This window comes from Eretmochelys imbricata, chromosome 14, assembly GCF_965152235.1.
Source record: "Eretmochelys imbricata isolate rEreImb1 chromosome 14, rEreImb1.hap1, whole genome shotgun sequence".
In the NCBI taxonomy this organism is placed as follows: Eukaryota; Metazoa; Chordata; order Testudines; family Cheloniidae; genus Eretmochelys; species Eretmochelys imbricata.
This window is the reverse complement of record NC_135585.1, coordinates 47,811,340-47,820,584: the sequence shown is the minus strand read 5'-3', so window position 1 is coordinate 47,820,584 and position 9,245 is coordinate 47,811,340. Positions and strand designations below refer to the sequence as shown.

The 9,245-nt window shown below is 53.1% G+C and overlaps 1 non-coding gene across 1 annotated transcript; it reads right to left on the bottom strand.

Moving 5' to 3' along the window:
• Positions 1-8,876: 8,876 nt before the first annotated feature.
• TRNAN-GUU (transfer RNA asparagine (anticodon GUU)) lies at positions 8,877-8,950 on the bottom strand. The gene has a single exon. It is a non-coding gene; the product is annotated as a tRNA-Asn (tRNA).
• Between the last annotated feature and the right edge of the window lie 295 nt (positions 8,951-9,245).

Sequence of the window (9,245 nt, the reverse complement as noted above, 5' to 3'; positions counted from 1 at the left end):
GGATGGGTGAGGGGTTCTGAGGGGAGCCTGTCAGGGGGTGGGCATATGAAGAGGGGTCGGGGGAGTCAAGGGACAGGGAGCGGGGGGGTTGGATGGGGCGGAGGTTCGAGGGGGGGAATCAGGGGCAGGGAACAGGGGGGATTAGATGGGTTGGGGGTTCTGCAGGGGCAGTCAAGGGACAGGGAGTGGTTGGATGGGTGTGGGAGAGCCGGGGGTCTGTCAGGGGGCGGGGGTGCGGATGGAGGCAGGGCAGTCAGGGCACAGGTAGGGGGTGGAGTTCTAGGGGGGCAGTTAGGGTGGAGGGGTCTAAGGAGGGGGCAGTTGGAGACAGGGAGAAGGATGGCTTAGATAGAGGGCAAGGTCCTGGAAGGGGGTGATCAGGGGACAAGGAGCAGGGGGGGTTGGATGGGTTGGCGGTTCTGTGGGGGGCAGTCAGGGGGCAGGAAGTGGGAGGGAGTAGATAAGTGGCAGGGCTACCACTCCCCCTGCACCCTCGGAGTGTCTTCTTTTTTGAAAGTTCAAATATGGTAACCCTACCCTATGGGCCCAGCCTCCACTCCTGAGAGTTCAGGCGAACCTCCCCCTGTTCTCAGGGAGTCTTTGGCTTTGGCGGCTGGGCCTGGCTGCCGAGACAGAGGACTCAGTGTTTCCATCAGGCTGCTCAGTTGCAAATGCAGCCACCCAAAGACGTGAAGAATGGAAGCGAAAGAGCAAAGCTGGACCCTCCGCTGAGCTCGTGTGATCAAGTGAGCCCAGCCTGGGAGAGAGGAGGGAAAGCTCCAGGGTGGCTGGTGGCTGCAGGGAGCCAGGGGAGGAGAAATAAATAGTTCACGATGAATCCTACGGGCTTTGTCTTGTGTGGTGAAGGGTTTAAAATGGGTCTAGTTACTATCACATTCAACTTTACAATCGCTGTGTGTGATTGAAGGGCAGGTCTAGAAAGGGCAGAGGTCACTCGAGGAGCTTCAAGTCTCCGATTCTGTCCCTATTGCCTGCTTTGACCAGCTGATCTCAACCCAACACCTCCCTCAGGTGGTCGCAGTGGTGAGCTCTTTCCCTCTTTTTCTGGATTAGCCGCCAGCATGGGGACAAGATACATGTGGCCAAGGAAATGGAGAGGCATGGGGGTCACTTGCAGAGGCATGCAGATAACTTGCAGAGTTGCCTGTTCATGCAGTTCCTATGGGGGAAGCACGGTAGGGTACCGTGCACTCAGGGGCACCATTTCAAATTTTGGTGGTGGCGGGGAGGATAATTTCACCCTGATTCCAGGAGCTACTTAGGCACCTGAAAACTCTAGTGTTTTGACAGATAACTTAGCAATGAGCTGACAGGAACACTTGCCAGACTGCTTTCCGGGGAAGACAGCTATAAGAATGGATCCAGGAAATGGTTCTGTATCTCTGAGCTGTTTGGACACTTTCAGGGAACATTCCCGATGCGAGACAGAGATCCCCAAAGTTATCCTGGGTAACGCTGAGAGACTTATGGAAAATTAGCAGATCCCACATCTCTGCTGTCACTTTGCACTGACAAACTCGGTCTGTCCGAACCTGTTCATGTATTTTACCTGCTTTAACCTCTCAAGAACTTTCACATATAAAAGAAAGAAAATTAAAGAAATGACATAGTTACACCGATATAGGGCCGTAGCATAAACCCGACCTCAGAGTTGTCCCATTGAAATGGAATTATTCACAGCAGTAATTAAAGTGAAACATGCACGTAAGTGTTTCCAGGGCCAAGATTAAGGCCACAGCTTATGAGAGGTGCAGACGCAAGAAGAGAAGGGCTGTGCAAAAACTGAAATGCCACTGGGAACCTGGCCCAAACAATGCATCACGAAAATAAACTCATCTTGTTATACAGTAACAGAGCTGGTTCAAAAGTGTTTTACACTGACAATGCAACCTTTTAACTAAAAATGCCACTTTGGATTACATTGATCATTTGAAAAAAGTTACCTCTTTAAAAAAAACATTTTGGATTTCTCTGCCCATTTCAGAGAGAACATGGAGTTTTTCCCACCAAAACGAAACAAAAATTTGATAATTAAAAACATTTCCAAATAAGTTTGAAGAATATGGGGGGGGGAGAGGTTTCTTCTTCAATTTTCATGAACCTCTCCACCCTCGCTATTTTTGACCAGTTCTAATTGTGAATAAATGTCTGTCTGTCCATGAATGATAAATATGTCTGCTACTGAAACATTTACAAACAACGGCTCTCATGAGGAACACTGAGGTCACATTACGCAGAGAAACGCCCAGGCCTGCAGGGTTCATATTCTCAAAGACATAAATCGCCCCAGGACGGGAATGTCACACACAACACAGGGTGACTGGCTCGGGTTGGTTAGGTGCATGTTTTGCTGTTGCTGGCAAATTGTGCTGTTTTGAGGTGGGGGGGAGTTATATTTGAAAGGAGTTCTTCATCCTCTCCCACTCTCACCCAGGGGTGCCGGAACAGGGGAGACCAGGGCCCACCACTTTTTACTGGCCATAAGTGTGAGCGACTGGATGATGGGGGAGAGAAGGGAGTGGGGGGGCACTGTTTTGGGGGCAAGGGGTGGTGTGAAGTGGGAGCTCAGGAGAAAGGCGGTGTGAGGGGGGGCCTCAGGGAAAGGGGCGGTTTGAGGGGGCAGGACCTCGAGGAGAAGGGGTGGCACAGGGGCTGGGCAACAGTTTGGGTGCCAGCAGCCCCCCACACACTTTTAGGAAGCTTTTGCCCATCCTGCCCTTATCCCAAATTAATTTGTTGCAGTAAGAAAACTTTGAGCAACAAGGAGACTTAGAGACCCACAATATAACAGCCAAAATCCTCACCTGCCCCTTGAGCTGGGCAAACAGAATTTTTTGGTTCCTCACAATTCCAAAAAAGGGATGGAAAAAAACGGTTTCAGGTTGAACAAAACTAACATTTTTCCAAATTTTTGATGAACCAAAAAGCTTTAAAAAAAAAAACAAAACAAAGAGACCCAGGCACATTTCAAGGGTTGTAACTTTTTGAATTTTTAAAATAAAATTGAAGGACATTTTTAAACAAAAAATTATTTCAAACTGAAAAATCAAAATGGTTTGTTTGGAAAGCGTCTAAACGAAATGCTTCGACTTTTTAAGAACTGTGGGGAGGGTCTGGACGTGAACAATTCAGCAGACCGGATACGAATTCGCAAACAGGTCTCCTTCCCCATTCTCCAGGGCTGGGTCTCGATTCCCGTTTCTGGTTCCCTGGGCCTGGTCCCCATCCCTGTCACACACTGCGGGGAGCACAGATTCCTGGGAATCCTGCCGACTTCCAGGCTGCGGGGAGGGATGAGTCAGCAGCCTCCTGAAGATGAGTTGCGAGTAGGCAAACACTTTCCCTCTACCTTTCCAAACCCCACATCGGTATAGTGAGACTAGCACCCCCACCGCTGCCACCACTCCACGCACCAGGAGACGATTCCAGGACGCTGGCTCTGAAACAAAAGCGAGAGAAAGGCCCCATGACTAAGGGGCTCTGTTAAATCATCCCACTGCTGCCATGAGGATCCCAGAAGATGAAGACGTTTCTGGGATACAGGAAGAGCTGAGTTTGGTCGTGTGCACATGGGCACCACTCAGAGCAGCGGGAATGAGATCTCCAGACTCATTATCCCCATCGGCCAACCTGACGGAGGGAGAAAGGTGAGCCCGGCAAAGCAGCCCCGTTACAGAGTCTGGGAACTGTGATTTTTAAGATGCTCCAGGATGGGGTCCCTCAGCTCTTAAGGTTAGAGGGGACGGTTAGGATCATCTCCTCCAGCGTCTCCTGAAGCATGGGGAAAGGCTAGCCGTGGTGGGAGGGGTGGGGTTTGAAGATGTATCCATGAAAATGGGCGGTGGGGTCGCTAACACATTGCTGACGGGTGAGGGGCATGATTGGTTTCTTTGCCTTGAGGAGGGGTCTCAGCTTTTAAAAGTTTTGGGAAGAATAATTTAGTCTGAGCCCTGGCATAACCCAGGCCAGAGAACGTCGCCTACTGATTCCTGCACCCAGTCCAGTGACTTATGGCACTGACTTGGCATTGAGAAGGATTTTATCATAGACTTAAATCCAGCTGCAGAAGGGAAAGGGCATTAGAAGCTGAAAGACCCCAGAAATGGCTCTGGTTTTCTACTCGAAATAATCACCCAGGGCTGATTTTCCCCGTCCCAGCGCCTTGCAGTCATGCACCCAGCGCCGAGTGAGTTTGGTGTGCAGGCAGGCTCCCAAATCCAGACAGTGGCACTTCACATCCACTTTGCCCTGGTGTCAGGGACTGCCCTGAGCGCCCATCCTGCAAACATGTACGCACCTGAGCCCTCCCACTGCGATCCAAGGCTACTCCTATGGATGGAGTTAAACACATGGCTAAAGCGTTTGCAGAGGTTCCAGAGAGCTCCATGGAAAAGGAACATTACTTCAGTTATTCCAATCTTGGCTTTATGAGATGCTCCTGCCCGCCCCCTCCCTTCACAGCTGAGTCTCCCACCCAGCAGAATTCTCCAAGGAACTTCCCACTCTGAGACCCTAGACACTGTGTCCAGCGCTAGCTGTCCCTCTGGCCCAATCCCATGCTTCAGGACATAGTCTGAACGCCACGGAGGTCAGTAATGAATTCCCCACCTGCATTTACAGCATGGTAAAACTAGCCATGTATGTTACAGCGGGTTCTTGCTTTTCCTGGAAGCATCAGTTATTGTCCCCTGGGCTGGACCAGACAGGAGAGCAACCTGAAATGCCCTACGGCATTGGCTTGAACTCAGACTGACCCTGTGGAAAACAGGCTACAGCTCCCTTTAAAAAAAAATAAAATAAAAAATTAATTTATAAGGAAGACTAGAGGTAAAATTTCCAAGTGCACTTAAGTCACTTTGGTGCTTTTGAAAATTGTGCCCTCTAAAATCAGCCCCGATCCCTGTAGCGGCCACTCCTGTAAGCTGTCAAGTTCTGGCCCATTCCTGTAAGTTTGCGTTTGTGGCATTTTTAATACAAGCCGCATTACATGCCACAAAGAACCCTGGGTGGTAAATTTTGAAATACAACAAGAACAACAGGAAGAGGAAAAATATGCTCCACACATGCAAGTTGATCAAGTTCATGTTGTCATAGGAAACTTAACTTGTGTGTCCGAACCATACAACATTACTGCTGCACTCATATTGGTTTTGCATCTCATTATTTTTAAATAGCAAAGAGAAAAAAATAATGGGCTTAATAACGGTGTCATCTGGGCTTTGAGTTTTACCAACTCTTCACAGCAGAAGAAAGATTGGCGTTCTCCATTGCCTTATGCCTGGGTCTGAATTCTCAGCAGTGCCAAGTTTTCACTTGGCTCAGCAGAGGGGGATGAGAAAAGGGGGCTTGAAGTCACCCTTTTGTTCCCCCAAGATTCGGCTGGCTGGTGCCTGAAATAGCACCTGACATAAAATGTAGAGCACCGTTGAGGCTGCTCTAAGTTACACTGGCTGTCGTGGCAGCAGTTCTGAGCCAGCATTATGCACCACACTCTCTTTGCTACCACACCACGTCCCTAGACTAAAGATTGGGAGGAGGCAGGTGACATAGGGAGACACACCAGCTTTGTGCAACCGAAGAATTTCTAAGCTGCCCCTTATGGGCAGTTGGCATGAGCCCCAGGATCAAACTCCTTATGCCATGATGGGTGAGTGAGGGAAGAGTTCTGGGCCCCAATCCAGCCATACCCTGATCCTGGTGTGTGTCATTTACACTAGTGTCTGCAGTTCTTTTGGTATTTCATGCTCACTTTGCATCAGTGTAAAGGTGACACAAACAAAGTGCAAGGCAACAGAGAGTCCAGCCCCCGCCCTCCCCCCACACTGATCGCTTTAACTAGAAGTTTCAATTGCAACCAAAATTGTGGAGAGATTTAAAAAAAAAACAACCCAGAATCACAGGAGCTCTGGTAATCAAGTGATCCATCCCCTGTCACCCATTCCCAGCTTCTTGAAAATATAGACTAGGGAAACCATCCCTGCCCATGCTAGCTAATAGCAGTTGAGGGACCTGTCCTCCATGAACTTATCTAGTTCTTTTTTGAACCCTCTTATAGTCTTGGCCTTCACAACATCCTCTGGCAAGGAGTTCCACAGGTTGACTCTCCATTGTGTGAAGAAATACTTCCTTTTGTTTCTTTTAAACCTGCTGCCTATTAATTTCATGGGGTGACCCCTGGTTCTTGTGTTATGAGAAAGAGTAAACAACACTTCCTGATTTACTTTCTCCACATCAGTCATGATTTTATACACCTCTATCTTATCCCCCATTAGTCATCTCTTTTCCAAGGTGAAAAGTCCCAGTCTTATTAATCTCTCCTCACACAGAAGCTGCTCCACGTCCCTCAACATTTTTCTCACCCTTTTCTGTACTAATGGAGGCAGCGAGGCCTAGAGCGCTGGACTCGGAGTCCCGTTGCTGTGGGAAGTGTCTGTACTGAAGGGCTGCAGCAGCTATCGTGTTTTAAGTGCAGACAGAGCCTGAGCCATAAAGCAGGTTCCTTCCCACCTCCTCCCTTTGCAGAAAACACCCCTCGGCTTAAACACCGACAGAATCCTCATGCAAAGTGATTTCTTCTCCAGGCCGTCTACAAGCCTCTCTCCTTGCAACTTGAAGAAAACTGAATGGTTGACAAACAGGGCCTCAGAGACCTGATCTGCTACATGCCCCGCCTACCCGTGACAGGCACCCATAACTAGCTTTCAGGCTCCTTCCCCTCTCTCCCTGCACGGGCACAGTGTGATCTGCTTGGCGTCTGAGTCTCACACCGGCTGAGCAGCAGGCAAACCTAGAATCAAAGTGGTTCATAACGTGGCCATTTGATCTCCCCCAAAGGGCTGGGGGTCGCCCTGCACTCTGCTGGAGAACTCTCAGCCATCTAAAAAAAGAACAGGAGGACTTGTGGCACCTTAGAGACTAATAAATTTATCTGAGCATAAGCTTTCCTGAGCTACAGCTCACTTCATCGGATGCATTTAAAACCCTGCTGCAGTGATCTGAGCAGCCTTGGCTGTATGGAAAGCAGATCAACTTTAGCTGGTTGGGGGTTTTGTTAGGGGGAGGAGGGGATCTCAGAAATCCCTTGTCCAAATGGCCCTGTGCCCCCCCGAGGCACACAAACTGTCAAGGCTCCAAGTCAGCGGGTGGATTTCAGAGCAGGCAGGAGATCGGTGCTTTAGGCAGAGAGCTGGCGCTTTGCTAGAATAAAATCTCTTCATCTGCCCTCCAGTAAGATCCCGTCCTTCAGCGCCTCGTCCCCAGCGCTTGCTTGGGACCCCAAGTGAGGGTCAGCCCCAGACCCCCCCACACGGCGGGCTGAGACACGTGGCGCTGCTGGGACGGCAGTTCAGAGGGGGCGTTAGGACACTTTGGCCCATCAGTTAAAAGACAAAGAAACGAAGTCTGCCCTGGGGACCAACGGAGACGTCTTCTCTCACTGCAGAGAAAAATCACTTCCCCTTCCGCTCCAAAACGATCCGCGCTCATGATTTGCTGCCCAGCAGCGGAGCTCTTGTCTCGGGAGGCAACTTCAGCTCCTGCAGGTTACCCACCTATTTTGCCCCCCCTTAACCCTCCTTCCATCTGGTCCACGCACAGCCCCCTCCCCAATAGACCCCGCGCGACCCCCTCCCCCATCTGGTCAGCAGACAGCTCCCACCCCAATAGACCCCGCCCCATCCCCTCCCCAATACCCCCACCTGATCAGAGCACAGCGCCCTCCCCAATAGACCCCACCTGCCCCTGCTCCCATCTGGTCAGCGCACAGCCCCCTCCCCAATAACCCCGCCCAAACCTCCTCCCCCATCTGGTCAGCGCACAGCCCCCTCCCCAATAGACCCCGCGTTCCCCAGTGTGATCGATGCACCCACCCAACTCTTCTCCCCCCCCCCAACCTGGCACCTCCCTGGTCGCCCTCTCCCCGATCCGTGCACAACACCAGCCCCTCCTCACCTGCTGGCGGAGACCCCCAGCCCCCGATGGCTCCGCGGGCAGCCGGCGCCTGGAGCCCGGCTCGCAGCTCGCCCAGGCTCGTGTCCCCTGGAGCCAGAGCCCCCCCCCGGGAAGCGGGCTCAGAGCGACCCCGGCGGGCAGGCACAGGGAGCAGCGAGGGGACAGGCTGCCCCGCTGGAGCAGCCAGGCTCTGGGAGAGGGTCCCGCAGCTGCAGCCCCGCTCAGCTGGGCAGGTCAGCAACACGGAAGGGAAACGCACCCAGCTGTCTGCCCCCGGGGAGCGGGCGAAGAGCAGAGGCTCCAGCCGGTCAGGATCCCGCACCGCTCCCCGCTCTTGCGCCGCTGCCTCCAGGGCTTACGGCTCAGGCTGGGCGGGGGTGTCCTCCTTCAATAGCCGCGGGATCCGGGGACACCCGCACAGACTGATCCATTAGAGGCGCATCGGGGAGCGGGATGGAGCCGCCCGCCACCCCCCGACACGGCTCAGCGCAGCGTAGCCAGATGCCGGGGAAGTGGGCGAGTCTCCCGGGCCAGGAGCTCAGGGGCCGGGCAGGAGGGTCCCCTGGCCCGCCGGCCGCAGTTTGACCACCCCCGCTATAGACTGTCGGGGAAACCAGCCCAAATTGACGTATGATACCATATTAGGTGCGTCTTCCAGACATGTGGGTGGGAGGGGCAGGGCTGTGTCCTCCTGCTGCTCCCCCCCTCCCCCTGGTCATAGAATCTCAGGGCTGGAAGGGAGCTCAGCCGGTCCAATTGTCCAACCCCCTGCTCAAAGCAAGACCAATCCTCACTTTTTGCCCCAGATCCCAAATGGCCCCCTCAAGAATTGAACTCACAACCTTGGGTTTAGCAGGCCAATGCTCAAACCACTGAGCTGTCCCTATCCCCCCAAAGCAGGTCCGCGTCCCTGGGTGGGCTCGAACCACCAACCTTTCGGTTAACAGCCGAATGCGCTAACCGATTGCGCCACAGAGACCGGGCAGCCAGGCCCCAGGCAGGGAGCAAGCGGCCATAGCCAGCTGCTGGGGAGAGCCTGGCTGGGGAGGGGCGGCAGCAGCAGCCTGATCCCTGCCCGGGCTCGGCTTCCCGGCGAGCCGCAGCCCCTCCCCGGCAGGCCCTGTGTGCAGCAGCTGGCTGCGGAGGGGCGACAGCCCAGTTCCCCCCCACACTCGGCTTTCCGGGGCAGTGGAAGTACCTAAAAGTGTCTGTGTTGGGGGGGGGGGGGACCACTGGAGCCCGAACCGGGGCCCTGCCCCCTGCCCCACCCTTTC